This window comes from Musca autumnalis, unplaced genomic scaffold (assembly GCF_047663935.1).
Source record: "Musca autumnalis isolate F117 unplaced genomic scaffold, ASM4766393v1 scaffold_5, whole genome shotgun sequence".
NCBI lineage: Eukaryota > Metazoa > Arthropoda > Insecta > Diptera > Muscidae > Musca > Musca autumnalis.
This window is the reverse complement of record NW_027412088.1, coordinates 55,449,073-55,472,924: the sequence shown is the minus strand read 5'-3', so window position 1 is coordinate 55,472,924 and position 23,852 is coordinate 55,449,073. Positions and strand designations below refer to the sequence as shown.

At 30.7% G+C, this 23,852-nt stretch overlaps 1 protein-coding gene across 3 annotated transcripts in view; it reads left to right on the top strand.

Annotated features, from left to right (window-relative positions):
• LOC141405224 (protein qui-1) overlaps positions 1–23,852 on the top strand; it is a 442,299-nt gene that overhangs the window by 149,272 nt on the left and 269,175 nt on the right. For all 3 annotated transcript variants that reach the window (XM_073989320.1, XM_073989317.1, XM_073989318.1), the window contains exon 4: positions 20,800–20,850. The gene's annotated coding sequence lies outside the window, so the exon portion shown is untranslated. The remainder of the gene's footprint in view (positions 1–20,799; positions 20,851–23,852) is intronic.

The following is a 23,852-nucleotide window of genomic DNA, read 5'->3' as shown; positions in this document are numbered from 1 at the left end:
TATAAAATATAAAATATAAAATAATATAAAATATAAAATATAAAATATAAAATATAAAATATAAAATATAAAATATAAAATATAAAATATAAAATATAAAATATAAAATATAAAATATAAAATATAAAATATAAAATATAAAATATAAAATATAAAATATAAAATATAAAATATAAAATATAAAATATAAAATATAAAATATAAAATATAAAATATAAAATATAAAATATAAAATATAAAATATAAAATATAAAATATAAAATATAAAATATAAAATATAAATATAAAATATAAAATATAAATATAAAATATAAAATATAAAATATAAAATATAAAATATAAAATATAAAATATAAAATATAAAATATAAAATATAAAATATAAAATATAAAATATAAAATATAAAATATAAAATATAAAATATAAAATATAAAATATAAAATATAAAATATAAAATATAAAATATAAAATATAAAATATAAAATATAAAATATAAAATATAAAATATAAAATATAAAATATAAAATATAAAATATAAAATATAAAATATAAAATATAAAATATAAAATATAAAATATAAAATATAAAATATAAAATATAAAATATAAAATATAAAATATAAAATATAAAATATAAAATATAAAATATAAAATATAAAATATAAAATATAAAATATAAAATATAAAATATAAAATATAAAATATAAAATATAAAATATAAAATATAAAATATAAAATATAAAATATAAAATATAAAATATAAAATATAAAATATAAAATATAAAATATAAAATATAAAATATAAAATATAAAATATAAAATATAAAATATAAAATATAAAATATAAAATATAAAATATAAAATATAAAATATAAAATATAAAATATAAAATATAAAATATAAAATATAAAATAAAAAAATATAAAATATAAAATATAAAATATAAAATATAAAATATAAAATATAAAATATAAAATATAAAATATAAAATATAAAATATAAAATATAAAATATAAAATATAAAATATAAAATATAAAATATAAAATATAAAATATAAAATATAAAATATAAAAATATAAAATATAAAATATAAAATATAAAATATAAAATATAAAATATAAAATATAAAATATAAAATATAAATATAAAATATAAAATATAAAATATAAAATATAAAATATAAAATATAAAATATAAAATATAAAATATAAAATATAAAATATAAAATATAAAATATAAAATATAAAATATAAAATATAAAATATAAAATATAAATATAAAATATAAAATATAAAATATAAAATATAAAATATAAAATATAAAATATAAAATATAAAATATAAAATATAAAATATAAAATATAAAATATAAAATATAAAATATAAAATATAAAATATAAAATATAAAATATAAAATATAAAATATAAATATAAAATATAAAATATAAAATATAAAATATAAAATATAAAATATAAAATATAAAATATAAAATATAAATATAAAATATAAAATATAAAATATAAAATATAAAATATAAAATATAAAATATAAAATATAAAATATAAAATATAAAATATAAAATATAAAATATAAAATATAAAATATAAAATATAAAATATAAAATATAAAATATAAAATATAAAATATAAAATATAAAATATAAAATATAAAATATAAAATATAAAATATAAAATATAAAATATAAAATATAAAATATAAAATATAAAATATAAAATATAAAATATAAAATATAAAATATAAAATATAAAATATAAAATATAAAATATAAAATATAAAATATAAAATATAAAATATAAAATATAAAATATAAAATATAAAATATAAAATATAAAATATAAAATATAAAATATAAAATATAAAATATAAAATATAAAATATAAAATATAAAATATAAAATATAAAATATAAATATAAAATATAAAATATAAAATATAAAATATAAAATATAAAATATAAAATATAAAATATAAAATATAAAATATAAATATAAAATATAAAATATAAAATATAAAATATAAAATATAAAATATAAAATATAAAATATAAAATATAAAATATAAAATATAAAATATAAATATAAAATATAAAATATAAAATATAAAATATAAAATATAAAATATAAAATATAAATATAAAATATAAAATATAAAATATAAAATATAAAATATAAAATATAAAATATAAAATATAAAATATAAAATATAAAATATAAAATATAAAATATAAAATATAAAATATAAAATATAAAATATAAAATATAAAATATAAAATATAAAATATAAAATATAAAATATAAAATATAAAATATAAAATATAAAATATAAAATATAAAATATAAAATATAAAATATAAAATATAAAATATAAAATATAAAATATAAAATATAAAATATAAAATATAAAATATAAAATATAAAATATAAAATATAAAATATAAAATATAAAATATAAAATATAAAATATAAAATATAAAATATAAAATATAAAATATAAAATATAAAATATAAAATATAAAATATAAAATATAAAATATAAAATATAAAATATAAAATATAAAATATAAAATATAAAATATAAAATATAAAATATAAAATATAAAATATAAAATATAAAATATAAAATATAAAATATAAAATATAAAATATAAAATATAAAATATAAAATATAAAATATAAAATATAAAATATAAAATATAAAATATAAAATATAAAATATAAAATATAAAATATAAAATATAAAATATAAAATATAAAATATAAAATATAAAATATAAAATATAAAATATAAAATATAAAATATAAAATATAAAATATAAAATATAAAATATAAAATATAAAATATAAATATAAAATATAAAATATAAAATATAAAATATAAAATATAAAATATAAAATATAAAATATAAAATATAAAATATAAAATATAAAATATAAAATATAAAATATAAAATATAAAATATAAAATATAAAATATAAAATATAAAATATAAAATATAAAATATAAAATATAAAATATAAAATATAAAATATAAAATATAAAATATAAAATATAAATATAAAAATATAAAATATAAAATATAAAATATAAAATATAAAATATAAAATATAAAATATAAAATATAAAATATAAAATATAAATATAAAATATAAAATATAAAATATAAAATATAAAATATAAAATATAAAATATAAAATATAAAATATAAAATATAAAATATAAAATATAAAATATAAAATATAAAATATAAAATATAAAATATAAAATATAAAATATAAAATATAAAATATAAAATATAAAATATAAAATATAAAATATAAAATATAAAATATAAAATATAAAATATAAAATATAAAATATAAAATATAAAAAATTCAACAATGAGTACGAATTTCCACGCCGTTGTGTGGAAAATATCCTCTTTATTGAATTTTGGATATTATTGGGAAATACAAACATATGTATGTACGTATTTATGTATGTATGTTTGTATGTATATATGTATGTGTTTATGCTGGTTCGCGTTGCTGTACTGCCCATCTTGAAGTCTCTTCAAATGTCTAATTGCTTAGAGATAAACTTCTGTGTCAATATTTCATGTTTGGCCATATTTCGATGACATACTCAACATCAAGTTCTGCTAATAACAAGAAGATTTTTATTTTGTAGGCTAGATATGTATACCATGTCAAAATCCAATGTTATGAGTTTCAGGACATCAGGAGGAGAAAAATATGTAACAAGCAAAAACAAAATATCTTTGTAATAATAAATACTTGTGTATTGCTAATAAAAATGAAATTGAAATGTTGATGACAACCGACTGAAGTGTAATAAATCAAATATTAAAATCCTTACAAAGATGACAGGGGATATGTGCTAAAGACGCACAGACAAATATACAATTGGAATAAGTAAGAGAAAGGACACTTGTTAGATGGTCTGTTAGTAAAGTACCGAGTTATTGATTTAAGTCCAAAAAAAGTCTACGAGAGGGTATGTCATGTTTACACAAGCATTACTAATTTCAATATTTATTCATTTCAACAAATAAATTTTAAATATTGTATACAATATTTTATTAGCTTAAAATCTTCTACACACAATTTCCTGTTTGTAGAAATAATTTCAAACTATGCCAAGTAACACACAAACGCACGCATCGCACATTTTACGTTCATTGTTCTCCGGTCTCATTTATTGTCCGACCATACAATACAATTGATTGGTTCTATGGCATGCCAATTGTTCATCAATTTTTATTAGCTGAACAACAATGCACGAGGCTCTCTGTTTCCTCTCCCTCCCTCCCAGGACAAATTAGCCTGGATTTTAAGAATTCAATTGAATAGCTGCGCTTTTTTATGACTTAGATTTAATGGTCTATACTTTGTTGAAGTATAACAAATTTATTATGTGAAATACAAAAGGGGCATACCTTTAGGGTAGACAGAATATACATATGTAAAAATGTGAAGTAATGTTTAAAGTATTTATTAATTATTTTTAAATTATTTTAATTTTTCAAATAATTTGTGGTCTTTCGTATATGTTGTTGGATGTAACTTTTTTCAAACGACTATTAGCAGGATTAAATAGCATTCACACAGATGCAGTCGTACATGTCATAAACAACTATATTGTGAATGCACGATATTCGATATTCGAAATTGGAGAAGTGAATCAACAAGTAAAGATGAATTGAAATATGTTCTTAGTTCGGGTTAGTTCGGTTCTGTAGAGGGCCCACAAAGTATGTACATTTATTTCCATTTGGGGTGCAGTACTCGAAGAAAATCCCCCATCTACAACAACCTCATTTAAGGCGATTTCTACGGACTTGACCGTATTTTGCGTTTATGTCTGGTCTCAACAGGGGCAAGTCAGTAGAAATCGCCTTACATGAGGTTCTTGTACATGGGGGATTTTATTCGAGTACTGCACCACAAAATGAAAAAACATGTTCATACTTAGTGGGCCCTCTACAAACGAACTAAGAAAATATTTCCATTCATCTTTATTTGTTGCTTTACTTTCGAATATCGTTTATTACGATCTTGTCTTCCACTTGTTCACACCATCGAAGAATTGAACATTCAGTTCGACTGGTTTATCATCGCTCATTCTTAGACATGGTCCATCCAACTCAATCGTCGTATCTATATTCCTTCAACTATGCCGATGACCATGGTTAATATGACGTCGATAGATAGACGCCGTAGATCTTTTGAAGACTTTTTCACTCAACCACACAGAGCACTGCCTTATCTGAAACTTCTGAACCATACATTAGCATGGGAAGTAGCAGTGTATTGCAAAGTGTTATTTTTGTTTGACGACATGGGGCTTTGTTTTTTAACTGCTTACTTAAACTAAAGGGTTGCCACCGTGTTGCAATGGTATGCACACCCGCCTTGCACGCTGAAGGTCGTGGTTTCGATTCTCCGGCCAGGCAACAGCAAACATTTTCAACGGTGGCAAAATACCCCTCAGTAATGATGGCTACATTTCCTGAGTATTTCAGCCATGAAAACTTTTCTACAAGTGGTGTTTTAAGACACGCCGTTCGGACTCGGCGATAAATAGTAGGTTCCATATCATCGAGCTAATGTGAATCGGGATGCACTCATTGATATGAGAGATGTCTCCCTTGTCCCATCTGGGATGTTTTTTGGAACAATTATTTCTTAAACTAAAGTAGCACCTATTCTTTTTCTTATTTAACAACTGAAGTTGTTTGTTGTGTTTATGGCTGAGCCGAGGTAGATATAACTAAAAATTATATGAAAAAACTTCCACAGGTGATCCGAGTTTTATGGACGTATTTCGCGTCGATATCATCAGCTTGATCTTTTCGCGGTTTACTGCCAGACCCATTTCAGTAGAATTTCCTTCAACCATTTTATACCCTCAGCATTTATGCTAACGAGGGTATATACATTTTCATACGGGCAAAATGTGCCTCATCGAAATAACGGTTTTAGACCCCAAGTATGTTTGGACGAAATCCGTTTCAGACAATTTGGAGTTGATTTAGCCATGTCCGTCCGCCTGTCTGGCTGGGGCGCATGATAACTCTCGAACGGATCAACCGATTTGGTCCAAAATTTGGCTTTCGTAATATTTTGTCCAAACTTAGTTTAAGTTGTAAGATGGGTTATATGGGTCCACTCCTTCCGGTACCTCCCCCACAAAATTTCGGATTAGGACCTGTTCACGAATCGCGTTGATTTTTGTTGTAGCAACTTGTATTCACTGCCCCCATATAATGGTCTAAGTTTCATCAGGGGCAAGTCCATACTTCCTGATAAAATAGCCTGAAAATTACAAAAAAAAACCTATGAAACCGTGTGTAGTGCTTGGAGGGCAAGATAACTCTCGAAAGGATCTGCCGATTCGGACTAAAATTTGGCTTTCGTAATATTTTGTCTAAACTAAGTTTAAGTTCGAAGATGAGCCATGTAGGTCCACTCCTTCAGGTACCTCCTCCACAAAAATTCAAAAATGTTCGTAAACAAATTGTGCGCACGGTAACTATTGATGGGTGTGACCCATTTGGTCCATACTTTACACATCCTAAAATATCTACCAGATATAGATCAGGTTCGAATATGAACTATATTTGTTCACTCCTTCGGGTGCCTCCACCCAAAATTTTGGATAAATTCACCTTAAGACTTGATTTCGAATCACTTTGATTTTTGTTGAAGCAAATTGCATTCGCTGCCTCAATTACGGCAGTAAAAGTTTTTTCTGGGGCAAGTCCATACCTCTTGAGAAAACAGCCCGAATGTTGTAAAAACCCCCTATGGCACCATATGCGTTCGTCCACACTTCGGATATTGTAATATTTTTTCGAATATTAGATGAAATTTGAAGGTGGTGCTTATAGGTCCACTCTTTCCGGAACCTTCCCCACAAAAGTTCGAAAATATTCGCTAAAATGGTACGCGCGATTTCTCATAGACGTAGCAACCGATTTGGTCCAAACTTTGGATCTCTAAATATTGTCGAAACTTAGTTTATGTTCAAATTTTGGCCCTATCTGTCCAATCCTTGTGGTACCCCCAACACAAATGTTCAAAATTTTTGTGTGGTTCGAGGGTCCTTTGGACATTTTTACCGAAGGTTTTTCTAGTGGCCCTGTTTATAGCGACATTATGTTTTTCGTAGGCTAGTGTAATAAAAAAAGCTTTAAAGCTTTAAAAAGAGCTTTAATCCTATCCATACTTTTGTCGGTGCCTACGCCCAAAAATTTGAAAACCCCCTAAATAATAAGTGTTTCCTTTTTTGGGAAACAAGTATTTCAATCCACATAGGCTGAGGGTATATCTCTGATACTGATACTTTTTAACTTGTTATAGGTATCAGTTACTTCTTTAACTGATCGACCGATGATGACCCACGATGCGAGACGTTCGCATCTCATATAACCTTTTCCAGCAGGATGTTGAAGATATCACACGAAAGGCTGCCACCCTGTCTGAAACTTTTCTCTTGTAACTGAGAACTGGGTATCAGTTAGAGTCATCCTACAAAGCCGGATAAGTTTTGCCGGGATACCAAATTCAGACATGACTTGGAATACCTGTGAACGTAAGGGGCTGTCGAACGCTGCTCTATAATTGACAAAAAGGTGATAAGTCTGCATCTCTTACCCAATATATGCCACAGGGTAAATATCTAATCAATGGTGGATTTGAATGGTGGAGGTCTAAAGCTGCCGATTTTGAACAGCTGGGCTGTTAGGCATGGGCTCCTACCGTCTTACTATCCATCAGCGGGTTTATTGCTGTCTTTACCTTATCTTGGCCGGGCGGTATACAGTAAAAACCATCATCTGGGATTGGATCGGTAGTATATTCGTAGTCGTCACTAATATTGAATACCAACAGTTTGGTATTTCTTTCCATATCCTGAGCACGTTATCTGTATCTTTTGTCCCATTACCTTGCTGATCTCTACAGGAGGATGACCCCTTTAGTTTGATGCTTAAAGGCCTCGACACATAAGAAGCATGACATTCGTGCTTAAGTCATATCTGGTAAATGACTAAAGACCAAGTTCGACCTAATTCAAATGTGATTCTGAAATCTTTTTATTAGGTTAAACTTGGTCTTTAGTCTTTTATTAGATATGACTTCAGCAAGAATGACATGCTTCTTATGTGTCGAGGCCTTAATTCTTTGGTAGAATTTTCTGACTTCAATCTGGCTCCTGCACATCTCGATTTCTTCACATTCTCGCTTTTGCATTTCTCTGTTTTTCCTTCGGAGAAGACGTTTCTCCTCTATCCTTTTCTCCCGATACCTCTCTCGTGCCTCATCTCTTCGGTAGCAGCACGACACTCCTGTCATACCATGGGTTCCTTTGTGGATATATGCTGATATGTTATCAGGATGAGGAGTGCCTTGATTAAGCAAGCTGCGGTAAGCTGCATTCACAACAGATATCCCCATCATATTCCACTCAAGTGGCACAATGAATGGAATATGCTGTGGCTATCTTTTCTGATTGCAGCTTACCGATGTCCATCTTCCAGGTACGCACCTTTGCTGCAACAAAGTGGTGGTCCGGGTTGATGTTTACATCCAACACGCTCAATTAATGTCAATTATTTATCACAACGAGATCAATTTGATTTCTTGTCTTTTTTTGACCTGGGGGCAACCAGGTGCCCTTATGAAAGTCGAGATGCTTAAATCTGGTACTGCGAACTGTTTTTTGCAGCTGCAAAGTCTCTCAGGTTCATTCCATTGTCAGAAGTTCCATTGTGGAGAATGAGTTTCCCGACTATATTGGGCCAAAGATATTCTCCTTTCCAATTTTGGCATTAAAATCGCCTAGAATAATTTTAATGTCATGGGCAGGACAACGGACATGTGCTTCTTCTAAGCGCTCGTAAAATATATCTTTGATGTGTTCGTCCTTGTCTTCATTGGGAGCATGAGCGCAAATAAAGCTGATGTTAAAGAATTATGTTCTAACCTCCGACCAACTACAAATCCGCAACCAGACAGACCCTTAGGTGTTGTTGTGACGCCTTTCCCAATCCATCGTATTTCCTTTATGTCAGTAATATCGGCCTAGAATTAACATCATTATGTTCATCAGCCAATGCCTAAACTGCACCTTGTCTATAAAGTGTTCGAACATTCCAGGTGAAGATTCTCAGATCATGATTTTAAAACGTTTGCGGAGGTCCTCAAGTTTAGTGGGGTTTGTCTTTCGTTTTCTTGGTTTTTTCATAATATATTTTTGGGTTATTAGCCCAATGCCCAACCCAAGTTTTTAACGTTCGTATGAATAAAGGCGCGGCACATGTTAGATCACTATCTTTAACGGCTGTTAAAGGCAGCTCCACAGGTGACACCACGGGGAGATCAGTGTCCACTTGAGATGAAAGAGGCACCAAGATAAATCCTGGGCTTTGCCGTGTTAAAGCCGGTCAGGGCCGTTGCTTGGCATCTTTCATCCCATACACCACATTAAATTCTAAATAACGTTATTTTAACATTTGTAGATGTATTACGCAATTGTTTTGCTAGATTTCCCATATAGTTGAGGTAAAAGTACAACATACCGTTCCACATTATATCATTCCCATTTCCAAACACCCTTTCCTTCAATTTTATGGATTTCCTTTGCAGTTCATATTGTTATTTTTTTTTTCTTATTTCATTTCAATTTTTCCAATAGCAATGCAATTATATTTGTTCAAGTGTGCTAACAAGAAATTACTTTGCTTCGTATATGGACACAAATTATGCCGATTGGACTCCTCCTTTGTTATTTGCTTTCTCGCCAATGCGTGCGTTGATGTTTCATTTCATTTTCACAGCCAATAAAAAATGTAACATGTTTCCATTAATTTGTTTTTCCCCTCCCCCGTCTCTGTCGCTTTTCTTTAATGCTTTTTCTTTTTGACTTGTAATGAGAAAAAAAACTTCTCGTGCGAAAACTATGCACGCTTTAATAATTTCTTTTTTTCTTCTTCTTTATTTTTTTATTTCGTGTTGCACACACTCGCAGTAGCCGTTGCGATGCGAGCTGGCGTGAAAACAACACGAGAACCATAAAGGAATGGCAATAATAGGCTATTAAAATTGTATGGTTTATTGTAGTTTTACTATATCAACAAATACACACAGAAAAAAAAAACAAAAAAAAAAGCGATGCAAGAAAATTTAATTGAAAATATTTATTGGAAAGTGAAAGAATTTGTTGTAAAATTCGTCGGCGTTATATAGGAATTGTATGCCTCATGACGCTTTTGTGGTCAAATTATTTGGAAGAATATTTAATATAGCGGATGATTTCTTTTAATGGGCTTAGTCAAGCAAAAACAAATAAAAAAGTATCAGTCGGCTTTGCCTCTGCGAATTGAAACTTACATCTATGGGCAGATCAACTACATGTTGCACAATCAAAATGATTTTCCCCAATAATTAGGTATTTAGGAGGTTTTCGGATATTATGACCAGTTTTGGACGTACGAACTTGCCGACAAATGTATATTTTTGAATTTAAGCTCAAAAGAGTTGTGAGGGAGGTACCTGAAGGAATGCATCGATATGATCCATTTTGAAAGTGGATCTTATTTTGAGAGTCATTTCTTTTCGATAAAAAGCGCGCATTCCAATCATTTCAGCTGGTCGCCGTATCTCTTATATATATATATATATATATATATATATATATATATATATATATATATATATGGAAAACATAACATCGCTGTAAACAGGACCACAAGCAGTATCATCGGAATAAAGTACCAAAAGATATTCGAACAGACCGTAAATTGCATAGCTGTTGAACTTTTATGGGGGAGGTACCCTAAAGAAAAGACCGATATGGACCATTTTCGAACTTAAACTACATTTGGACACAATATTAGGAGATTCGAAGTTTGGACCAAATCAGTTGCACCGTTCCACAGACATACGAGAGTCACAAAAAAACCTTCTGGACTAGGCAACACGTAGTATCGCCAGGCGTCTTTTGTCATTTTTTTTTTTTTTGCAAAGTTTGACAGTTTTATGCATAAGCGTACTATTGACAGTTTCACAAACGACCATGTGTTGCAAAAAAATGGAATTTATTTGTGAACATTTTCGTCCGATAATTGTTCACAACTTCCGACGTGAATAATCACGGCAAGAGCGCATCGATCAAACTAAATCTTTATATGTCGATAAAGGACATTATGAAAAACTGGTTATTACCCTAGACAGACGGCAGCGTTAATTTGCATTAACTGCCTTAATTCAAATTAATTCGTGCACTCTCGATTTTGTGCATTAAGAATGTGGATAATGACATTCTTAATGCACAAAATCGAGCTGCATTTAAAAGGCATTTAGGTATTTCAATATGGCAATGCCGTAGAAGAGAGCCCATATTCATATGGAGGAGAGAGCATATTCATGCTCTGAGACACAAGGAAAACAAAAAATACATTGCAAACAACAACAAAACAGCAATCAGCTGTTTCGTAAATGCAGAAACTGTCGTCTGTCAGGCCAAAATTAAATACAGTTATTAATGCAAATTAACGCTGTCGTCTGTCTAGGGTATTAGTGAATTCAATCGTGGCCGACACTCGCCACAAAAACGAGGTTCGTGAGGGTCTTTCAAAAACGGTCGTTGTACCCGAAATAATTAAGCCGTCTGTGAACGGATAATGCAAAAACGCCAAGAACATACTTGGGGTCTAAAACCGTTATTTCGATGAACCACATTTTGCCCGTATGAGTGTATATAACCTCGTTAGCATAAATGCTGGGGGTATAATTACGACGGTACATTTTTTCTTCTGCCGACACCAATTAAATGATTGGTGAGTACGAATCGGGAATCCGAAGGTCTGTTTCGGACAATTCTTTCATCGGTTAATGAAGAAAGAGTTAGAGTTATTTACAGATAAAATGCCAATGCTTTAACTAATTACCGAGATGAGTCGACGCTATAAAAAAAGGTGGGCATATAATCGCTTATGTGATTCCTGCAGCCGAATTCAGTTTAATTTAAAACCTCCATATACATGCTGAAGGTTGCGGGTTCGATTTTCCGACCAGTCGATATCAAATTTTCAACGGTGGCAAAATACCCTTCAGTAATGTTGGCTACATTTCCTGAGTATCCCAGCAAAATTAAATGGAAGTGATTCCATGTGAAATCATGATTTCACTGGTTCTTTTGCATGAGTGCGAAAGGAGTCGTGAAAGATCCGATCTTTGTCATCGAATTTTCATGAGTGAAATTTAAGTGGTGAAAGATCCGATCTTTGTCATAATATTGTCATGAGTTTAAATAAATTGATAAGTACCCGCACAATAAATTATCAAATACTCATGTACCCGAATAATTGAAAAAGACCCGGTCTATAAACCACGAGCTCCACCAGCGGACCAACACCGATATAGCAAAACATATCGAGCTGCAATTATTGGGTTGGTTGGGCCATGTTAACAGGATGGATAAAGATGCCACCGGCATATGAATACGAGCCATTTGACGTTATGCGACCCGAGGGAAGAACAAAACTCCAATGGAAAGATCAAGTTCAATATGATATCACAAAACATGGCATCCAAAGTTAGAGAAGCAAAGTAGAAGATCGGTAAAATAAGTATAAAAGAGACCATAAAATGGTAAATATTACAGGATATTTTTTTTTCTTTTGAAATAACGTAACTGAATTGAAATGTATACTAAATTTCCTAAATGATGAGCTTGGTTCAGAGACTGACACATAATTTATCGAATATTGGAAAAACGGAACCCCCCATGTTGAAAGAAATATCTTGCAGCCACCGGATGAGATAAATATGATATTGCAGATTAATATCATTTATTAATTTGAAAATTACATACAAAATAAAGAAAAATAACATCTGGCGATACAAATCATCTGTGCATTGTATTCTTATGAATTCAACAAATTACATAATTGTATTGCAAATTTTATTTCTGATTGGCGAAAATCCGGATCCAAAGCATTGGTGCAAGATGCTATTACAATGAACTGGTGCAAAATGCCATGACAATGAACTGGTGCAAGATGCTATGATGATGAACTGGTGCAAGATTCTATGACAATGAACTGGTGCAAGATGTTATGAAAATGAACTAGTGCAAATGCTATGACAATGAATTGGTGAAAGTGTGTGTCACTCCCTTGTAAATGTCATTGGTGATTCACCTAAATTTTCCCCTATGACATGTGACTTGCACCCATGATTCAACTCATGATTTGTCATCGAACATTTTGCTGGGTATTCCTTGGTTGCCTAACTTTTCCAAAATCAGCGTGATGAGCATCGTCGTGACTTTGGGGTTACTAGTCAGGGAGCTGACACGGGAAGTTAACAGGTTGGCATAAACGGAACAAGTGACACTCATATTAGTCAGCTATTCAACCAGAGCAAGCCGTGCGATAAAAAAGTGATAGTGGCGCTCGAGTTATAAAACTCCTTTGTTATAGTCAAGCACGCTAGGCTTTTCGAAGACATTGAGCAGACTACCCTCCGGATTAGTGTGAAACGTTGGATAATCAATTATAGGTGTTAAGCACTGAGTTAAAGGTCATGATCGATAGTAGCAGAATTCCGACCACTAACTACCCCAAGGTTGTAGGGGTCACATTCGACGGCGTGTTCAGATCGTCTGCACATGAAAAATATTCAAACCAGAATGCCTCCCTGCAAACTGCAACAGAATGCCTCCTTAGAATGTCTGAGGGGACAAAGATTCTTTCAGTACAGTAACACAATGGCATGCTCTCGTTGCAGCACTTGCACAGGAACTGCATTGTTTGTGTTTTTGATGGAATATATAAAGGGAAGGACGTTAATATTCTATTGGGATTGAAATCTTCTTTTCCTAACTTCTACAAGAAAATTAATGTTGTTGTTGTCGATATTACAGTCTAAGAAAAAACAATTAAAAACATTAAGTTCGTCCGGGCCGAACTTTTTATACCCTTCTACCATAAAATATTTTTAACTAAAATGGAATAATTAGTTTCCTGCTAGGTGCAAAAATTGTTCGACCACGGATACCCCAAATGTCTAAATTAGGTCAAAAAAAAAGTATCTAAAAATTGCTTCAATCTGTTGGTACCTTTATATGGGGGCTATACCAAAACATGGCCCTATGTAGACGATTTTTGGTGGAGGAGTTTCGGGACCTCTAAAAACATCAAGTGTCCAATTACAGCCAGTTCGGTTAAAAGTTGTAGCTAAAATTCGCAAACTACCGAAAATTGGGGGTATCGTTATATGGCGGCTATTCCAAAACATGGACCTAAATTGACGATTTTTGGTGGAGAAGTTTCGAGACCACTGAAAACCTCAAATAACAAATTACAGCTAGTTCGGTTAAAAATTGTAAAAAAATCCTGAAATCCTGCTATGAAATAATTGCTCTGTTCCAGAACCTGCAAGAAGCTACTATTTTTACTACGATAACATTTTTTCCTTTATGTTATCGGAAAAAATAATCAAAATTAGTAGGTTCTTTCAGTACTGGAACAGACCAAATGTTATGCTAGTTATTTCAAACAAATTTGAATTAATTCTTTAAAATCATTTATTTATATTACTTTTTAAAATTATTAAAATAAATTTAATAACATAATTATATTTTCGAGTAGCTATGATATTCATGCGGATTATTTGTAATTATATTCAAATTGGCCATAGAATTGTAAACTGGCTTCAATTGCAAAGTAAATAAATAAAATACTGAAAATCGGGGGTACTGTTATATGGGGGGGTATACCAAAACGTGAACCTTGGTAGTTTTCGGTGGCGAAGTTTTTTGGGAATATCAAGTGTCAAATTTCAGCTAATTTGATCAGAAAATGTAGCTAAAAGCCTCAAAATACCCTCAATCGGGAGCTTGAAAATGTTTAGGCGAGAAGTTCGGTCAGAAAATTTAGCTAAAAGCCTCAAAATGTTTTAAATCGGGAAGTACCATTATGGTGGGACTAAACCAAAACTTGGACCTATCTCCACCATTTTTGGTGCAGATTTTGTTGACCTCTTCAAACCCCAAGTGCCAAATTGGTGCCAATTTTGGCGGAAAATGTAGCTGAAATATTCAAAATACCTTAAATATAACAGTACCTGTTATATGAGGGCTAAACCAATACATAGACCCATCTTGACAATTATTTTGCCATTGGAACCTCAAATGTCAAATTTCAGCTCGGTCAAAAAATTTAGCTAAAACCTCAAAATACCTTAAGTCGGGTGATACCGTTATATGGGAGATATACTAAAACGTGGACCTAGCCAATCTTCGAGCTTGACCTGCATACGAAAAAAAAGACACTTGGGTGCAAAATTTAACCGTTCCACTCAATTATTTTAATAGAGTGATTACCAGAGACGGACAGACAGACACTATTAGATCGTTTTAGAATTCTACCCTGATGAAGAATATATGGGGATTCCTGAGTGAAATCGGACACCTTTTCAAAATGAAATTTTTGATTTACTTCATTTTTTGCTGCGTTGATTCTGTTTATCAGCAAAACATATCAGTATATTTTCAAATTTTTTTGACAAACGGTTCCTGAGATATCGCCCCTTGACAAGTCAAATAAAAATAAAATAAAGTGAAATGAAATAAAATTAAATAAAAGAATATTCTCAAATAGTTTATGTGTAAAATCGAGAAACATCGATTTGTATGATGGTTCGGAGTTTGGGAGTTCGGAATGGGGTGTTTCGCAGGGTGAAAGTTCGGAATGGGGTGGTTCTGACATTGGAAGTTCGGAATAGGGTGGTTTGCAAGCGTGGAAGTTCGGAATGGGGTTGTTGCTAGGGTGGAAGTTCGGAATGGGGTTGTTGCTAGGGTGGAAGTTCGGAGTTGGTGGTTGGTTTGAAGGTTGAAAGTTCGGAAAAAATAATTAAAGTTCGGAAAAAGTAACACGTCTATTGTCTTCCTTGGTTGTTACTAAAAATCTTTAAAATATCCACGCATATTGTCTTCCTTGGTTGTTACTAAAAATCTTTAAAATATCCACCCCTATTGTCTTCCTTGGTTGTTACTAAAAATCTTTAAAAAATATCTACGCCTATTGTCTTCGTTGGTTGTTACTAAAAATCTTTAAAATATCCACGCCTATTGTCTCCCTTGGTTGTTACTAAAAATCTTTATAAACAACCACGCCTATTGTCTTCTTTGGTTGTCCCTAAAAATCTTTAAAAATAACCACCCCTATTGTCTTCTTTGGTTGTTACTAGAAATCTTTAAAAACAACCACGCCTATTGTCTTCTTTGGTTGCCCCTAAAAATCTTTAAAATATCCACGCCTATTGTCTTCCTAAAAAATTTTAAAAAATCCACGCCTATTGTCTTCTTTGGTTGCCTCTAAAAATCCACGCGTGCTGTCTTCTTTGGTTGCCCCTAAAAATCTTTAAAAAATCCACGCGTGTTGTCTTCTTTGGTTGCCCCTAAAAAACTTTTAAATATCTACGCCTATTGTCTTCTTTGGTTGTTACATAAAATCTTTAAAAAATCCTCGCGTGTTGTCTTCTTTGGTTGCTCCTAAAAATCTTTAAAATATCCACGCCTATTGTCTTCTTTGGTTGTTACAAAAAATCTTTAAAAAAATCCTCGCGTGTTGTCTTCTTTGGTTGTTACAAAAAATCTTAATAAACATCCACGCCTATTGTCTTCTTTGGTTGTTACTAGAAATCTTTAAAAACAACCACGCCTACTGTCTTCTTTGGTTGTTACTAAAAAGCTTTAAAAACAACCACGCCTCTTATCCTTTTTGGTAACTCCAAAAATCGTTCAAATATCCACGCCTCTTGTCCTTTTTTGTAACTCCTAAAAATCTTTAAAAAATCCACGCCTATTGTCTATTTTGGTTACTATAAAAATCCATGCTTATTTCCTCTTTGGTTTGCAGGGTGAAAAGTAATTCGTTCCTTATAATTTCTTGTCATTTTAAGTGGAATAGGGCCCAGGTCTTATAGCTAACATATCCGAAATTTTGTGTGGGAGGTACCGGAAGGAATGGACAAATATAATGCATATTCGAATCTGATCTATATATGGTAAATATATTAGGATGTGTAAAGTATAAGACCAAACCGGCCACTTCCTTCAAGAGTTATCGTGCGCACAATTTTCCGAACATTTGTGGGGGAGGTACCTCAAGGAGTGGACCGATATGGCTTATTTTCGAACATAAACTAAGTTTGGACAAAATATTACGAAGGCCAAAATTTGGACCGAATCGGCAGATCCGCTCGAGAGATATCTTGCGCTCCAACCACTACACACACTGCCATAGGGTTTTTTTGCATCTTACAAGCTATTTTCTCAGGAAGTATGGACTTTCTCCTGATGAAACTTGTACCGTGGTATAGGGAACAATGAATACAAGTTGTTACAACAAAAATCAAAGCGATTCGAGAGTATGTTCTAAACTGAACTTTTCCGAAATTTTGTGTGGGAATTACCCGAAGGAGTGGAACGATTAAGTCCATATTGGAACCTCTTCTAAGTAGAAATTTCACGATGTGCCAAGTATGGATCGGCTTCACCCTTCAAGATTAATCGTGCGCACAAATTTTCCGAATGTTTTCGAACTTTTGTGGTACTGGAAGGTGTGGACCTATATAATCCATCTTCGAGCTTAAACTAAGTTTGGACCAAATATTACGAAAGACACGTTTTGGACCGAATCGGTTGATCTGTTCGAGAGTTATCGTGCGCTCCAGCCAGCCAGTAGACAGGCGGATGGACATGGCTAAATCAACTCAAAATTGTCTGAAACGGATTTCGTCCAAAAAGACTTGGAGTCTTAAACTATTATTTCGATGAGACACAATTTGCCCGTATAAAAGTGTATACACTAGGCCGGGGCGATTTGTATGGAAGGAAAAAAGTGTTATCGGGCGCCTGGAGATTCTGATTTTTGGGATTGTACTGAGCAAAAAAGTCAACTAGACCATATGTCTACGGTGAAAATCGAGCCCCCGGATTTTGACTTGAAGTTTTTTTTTTCAAGGATTTTTGGATATTTTGGCATATAACAACCAAACCACTGAGATTTTCGATCCAACACAAAGACAACAATTGTAGCCAAGACAATAATAAAGAACTCTCTAGTACATCGCAAAAGCATTGGCACGCACCTTCAGGTAGTTATGGCCTCGAGAAGGTGCACATTTTTCGGAAAATATCGATAAACGACAATGTGCTACAAAATGGAACTCAAAGTCAGTGGGTAGAAAATTTCTTTTGGAGATGAAAGCCCTTGATGAGTGTACTGAGAACCCAAAAGGAAATTTTCACCATAGGTCAAGTTTCCGAGATATTGCGTGATTAATGGTTTAATTTTGGCCCCTTAATTTGTGATCAAATAGCTTTATATCTCTCTAAAGCGTTATTGTAGCTTCATTTTGACATTACATGTCTTCAGTTAAATCGAATGGTGAATCTTTTTGTAGAATATTTCATCCCTCTAACTCAATTCCTTTCATGTCCTTTTCGTCCTTTATTTTTTGAACCGTAGTAAAAGTACCACAAGGCGAGATTTTACAGCATCCAAATATTCTACAAAAATGTTGTTCAGAAGATTTTAGGTACGGTTCTCACTGATGACCAATCGATATTTGCCCGTTTTCGTGTTCTTTTTTGACATTTTACCGGTTTTTGTTCAGAAAACTATGTTTTGTTTTTATGTATATTCGTTATTGGTCTGTGGTGCTTCTGAAATACTTACCATAAACAGCTCTTGTAATGACGAACAAGTTAATAACAAATTTTATTGGAGGACAGATCCAGTTATCTAAATTTTTGAACAGGAGTTCAGAAGCACCACAGACCAATAACGAATATACATGAAAACAAAACATAGTTTTCTGAACAAAAACCGGTAAAATGTCAAAAAGGAACACGAAAACGGGCAAATATCGATTGGTCATCAATGAGAACCGTACCTAAAATCTTCTGAACAACATTTTTGTAGAATATTTGGATGCTGTAAAATCTCGCCTTGTGGTACTTTTACTACGGTTCAAAAAATAAAGGACGAAAAGGACATGAAAGGAATTGAGTTAGAGGGATGAAATATTCTACAAAAAGATTAAGTCAAAATCCGGGGGCTCGATTTTCACCGTAGACATATGGTCTAGCTGACTTTTTTGCTCAGTACAATCTCAAGAATCAGAAACTCCAGGCGCCCGTGATGGTGTTCAAATCGCCCCACTGTAGTATACACCCTCGTTAGCATAAATGCTGAGTGTATAATAAAATAAAAAAACAAGTTGCTGGCCGTCTTAGATACGGGATGATGTACTACTACTTAATCATAACTTTTACCAGCAGAGTTTAGCAAAATCTAAACGAAAAATATTTTTCAACAATATTTAATGCTTACGGTCCATTAAATCCTTTTAATATTTATTTTCCATAACTTGCCTCATAACAGCTATTCTCGACTAAATAATAAAATTTCTTCGAATGTTATGTCTAATCTAAGCCACATCTATAAATATTTCTTCACATAAATATTATCCTGCTCAGGTCAAACAATTCTTGCGAAATCCATTTCGAACTCTAATCCCTGTGGTTGGTTATTCCTTTGCCACATATTCTCTTCAGTGTAATCCTTAAATACATTGGCAAGAGGACCAAGCAGACGAACATGGCGAATATGTAGGCAACGTTTAATTATTCCAAGAAAATTCTGAATGCGTTTAAGTGGTTTAATTAATGCCGTCCGAACAACAACAATACCGGCGACAACAAAGATATTCTTTTACTCGAAATAAACGAGACTTTTGCAATTTTAATGGTATTGCAATGCCTTCTCGTCTTCTACTCCTTCTCCTCACAACAAACGACAACAAGAAGAAGAAGAATAAAGAAAGAAATGTTGCAACGTAAAAGTGGCTATTAAAATACTCGAAAGAAATAAAAACACACTTAACAATGAAATGTTTATAGAGTCCAAATTCTTATGACAGCAAATAAAATGTCAGGTTAAAACGTTTGCTTAATTTGTGAAAAAGAATATTTTAAATAATTTGATAGGTTAGGGAATGGGTTTTTTGTAGTCAATATTACAAAAGGGACATGAAATAAAGTTTTGAGTAGTCGTAGTTGTTAAAATTATGTTGATCTCTAGTGGTATAGCAGATTAGCAGACTAAGAATGTGATTGGATACAATCCACCAGATTAACTCAAAGCATCTCATAGATTTTTGTCTAATTCAGAGTCGAACAATCGATTCATTTACAAGGTAGTCGTTCATGACGGCAGCAAGTGCATCTGTGTGAATGCTTATCGGTCCTGCCATGTTGTTCCTGTTGAAAACCTAAAAAATCGTCGTTCGGACCATAATTTAGGACCACCGTTCCATGCACAACAAATGGATTTGTCATTACCATGTTATGAGGCTACCAAATTCTGCTGGGATATCATCTATTTAGAAATATTTTCACCAAAAATAATAAAACGAATATCAAAATTTCTAATTTTTCTAAATCAATTGATTTACATTCCTTCATAATTTGCCATAATTGAACATAAATTCTGCCACTTGTCCAAGGTGGCATATGATTTATTTATGTCTCAACATTGGCATTTATCATACGCCACCAACATCACAAACACCACAACCACCACCACCATAGCCATGACTTCCTTCCACTAATGACTTTTCCTTCAAGTATTTCAAGGCAAATTAACACATCATTAATTACATTTATTTTCATTTCACCAATTTCGTCTTCTTCTTCTTTTCAGAACTTAACCAACAAAAAATATCTCTCAATCAACAATCTGCGAGGCTAAATGGTAAGTAAAAGTTGTTGAAATATAAATGTCAAAAGGAAATGGTGGAGAAGAAGACGCAGATTTTTATTTTTTGTAACGAATTCTGAGATGAAAAAAAAAACATTTGCAAGTATTGGAAAGGGAATAAATTGGGTGATTTTTTTATTTAAGAGGAATTGAAATTCAAAGCAAAAATGTGTTTAATATAAATTTATGATTGGTACATCAGAAGATATTAAGATTTCTAAGTGTATATCAGGAAAAATGTCTAAAATTGTCTTTCCCATTTCAAAAAAATCAAAAAAAAATTTGGTACTACATCAATGATTTTTGGTACACAGATTAAGAAAAAAATCAGCATTCCAAATCTGTTTTCGTTACTAACTTTGATCGTTGCGCGCAAAAGATATGACCGTTTTAATTATGATAATTAGAAAAAATTCTAAAAAAATCGCGGCTTAATATAGTTAGCTGTTATATCCTATTATCGTTAACTGAATTCGTAACCTTTGCAATGATGCAAAAAATAATCGCAAAGTCTCAATGGATTCGCGAAAAATCAAATTTGTTAAATAATTTCACGTATTTACAAACACATTTTTGAAACAATAGCGCTCATACTTACGAAAAATATATAAAAAAATTATAACAGCATCCAGACATTTTGAGGAATAAAATGAAACCTAAGTTGTGAAGGTTGGAGCTATAGTATTCATGTTATTTGCAAAAATACAAAGAAAATATTAGGAAAAAATTAAAATCATATTATTCTAATTTTATTTTTTTATGGTTTTATAGGAAAAGTTGGAATAAAAAATTTTTGAGTTCTTCGGCATTTTCGTGAAAATTTCACGCAATAATGATGATATTCCGTTGTAAAAAATTTTTCGCTTATAGTTTTCCTATTGGATAATATTATTAGAACCTTATATTAAATCACAAGGAATTCTAATTGTGGCATAACGTTAAAATAATTTTATATTGAAAATTTTAACATTTGAGACGCATATAATTATGAAAATGACATGGTGCGCATTAGGGTTATGACTTTTTGACATTTTTCCTCAAAAATGATTTCCTGTAGCAGGGATGAATGAACTTTTGCCTATTAATCACTATGATATCGTTTATTCCATTGAAATATAAAAATAGTTCACGCACAAATCGATTTTAAAAAAATAATTTTTTTGAAAAAATATATGAAATGAAAAAAATTTTTTTTTTCAAAAAATTATTTTTTGTTGCACGAATAAATAAATATAAGCCTACTAATAACTATAATAACGTTTATTTCATTCAAATATTAAAAAAGTCGCGAAAAAAGTCACTTTGAAAAAATTTTAAATTTTTTGTTTTTTGTTAAAAAATTATATTTTTGAATAAAAGCGTTTACGACATTTTTACGATTCTCAGAATTGAAGAAAAATAGTGAGAAATAAACTTTATGTCATTTTAATTATCTCATGTGGCTCTAAAGTTTATTTTCAATTATATATCTGTTTTCAGTGACTTCAAAAAATTGTCCATAATTTTGATAAATTCAAATTTTAAAATCATTTTGTGTGTGAGGTTTTTTCACCGTATCACCTTATAATTAAGATTTTATGTAATCTTATGGCAAAACTCATCACGCTATGATACAGGGATATGAGGTTATAAAAAAGTCATAACCCTAGTGCGCATCCGATTTTCCAACACAGCGAATCAATCCCTCTTATTTGATGTACAGTTTGTCAAATTCTATTTGGCGGCCACGATGTAGCATCTGCTGCATATTAGGGTGCAAAATACTGTAAAATGGTCATAATTTCCGCGAAGTTCATTTACATTTTATGCGCATCCGATTTCAATAATCACCATTAAAAAATACATCATTCTATGCCGTTTCAATGCGATCCATCAAGAACCGTGGATGTAGCATCGCACTCAATTTTTAGAAAAAATCTATTATATCTCTGGATTTACGAGAGTTTTTGAATATCTGTTTTCGCGCAGTTTAAACACGCGTATCGATCTATTTATTTAAGTAGAACTGACACATCCAAAACGCGTTTTAATATGCGATATTTTCAAAATAATTTTTTGCAATTTTTCGAAATTTGAGGGGTATCATATCCGCCGATCTAGTGGCTGCATTTTTACGCGTCGTGGCTTGTTAGATTCAGAACGTAAAAAAAACTAAATTTACGCGGGTTTCCACGGAAATCGAATGACGTTTGTAAATTTTAAACCAAAAAAATAGGTTTTTGAGAAAAATTTACGCACACAAATTTCGTGTTTGGGCGCAGATTACTGTGATCCTGTGAGGGCTACACCCTTATGTTATACATTAAAAAATGCGAAATCGCGAGTACTACAATCAAATAATAAGCTTTTAGGGAAATCCAGCTGCGCGTCCCGATTAGAGCAAAAATTCAAAAAACCCAATTTTTCAGGTTTCAAAATGTCAGCATCCGTTTGAGGTAGATACAGTGGATATATTAAAAAATCATACATTAGAAACTTCAACTCTGAAGTGTACTCTTTAACTTCTCCTTTGAGCATTAAGCTCTACATTGTGTTGTAAAACCACTAATTGGAAAATAACATAATTCAACGATTTTTTTACATTAGTACGACCACAGCTTCCGCTCAAATTATTATTTTAAGAAACCCCTCGGTGAATCGGGCTAAATTAGTTTATTTTACCGAAATGTGGTCAAAAGTTATGGTATAGTAAAACTGATCGCGAGTTACAATACCCCACACCTCAGTTTCAACATAAGTTAATTTTCTACAAAAAGCTTGATATGTACATATGTATGCAACATATTAAAAGGTTTAAAATAGCAGGCAGATTATAAAAGACTTGCAGAAGTCTTCTGTCTATAGAATACTTCCAGATATTTTCTGTCTCTTTTGCCAATAGAAGACCTCAAACAATCTTCCTTCTATACGAGACCTATAGAGGTCTCTGGAGGTCTTCTCTCCGTACAGGACAACAAAAGCCTTCTGTCCATAGAAAACCTCACGATTTCAAAATG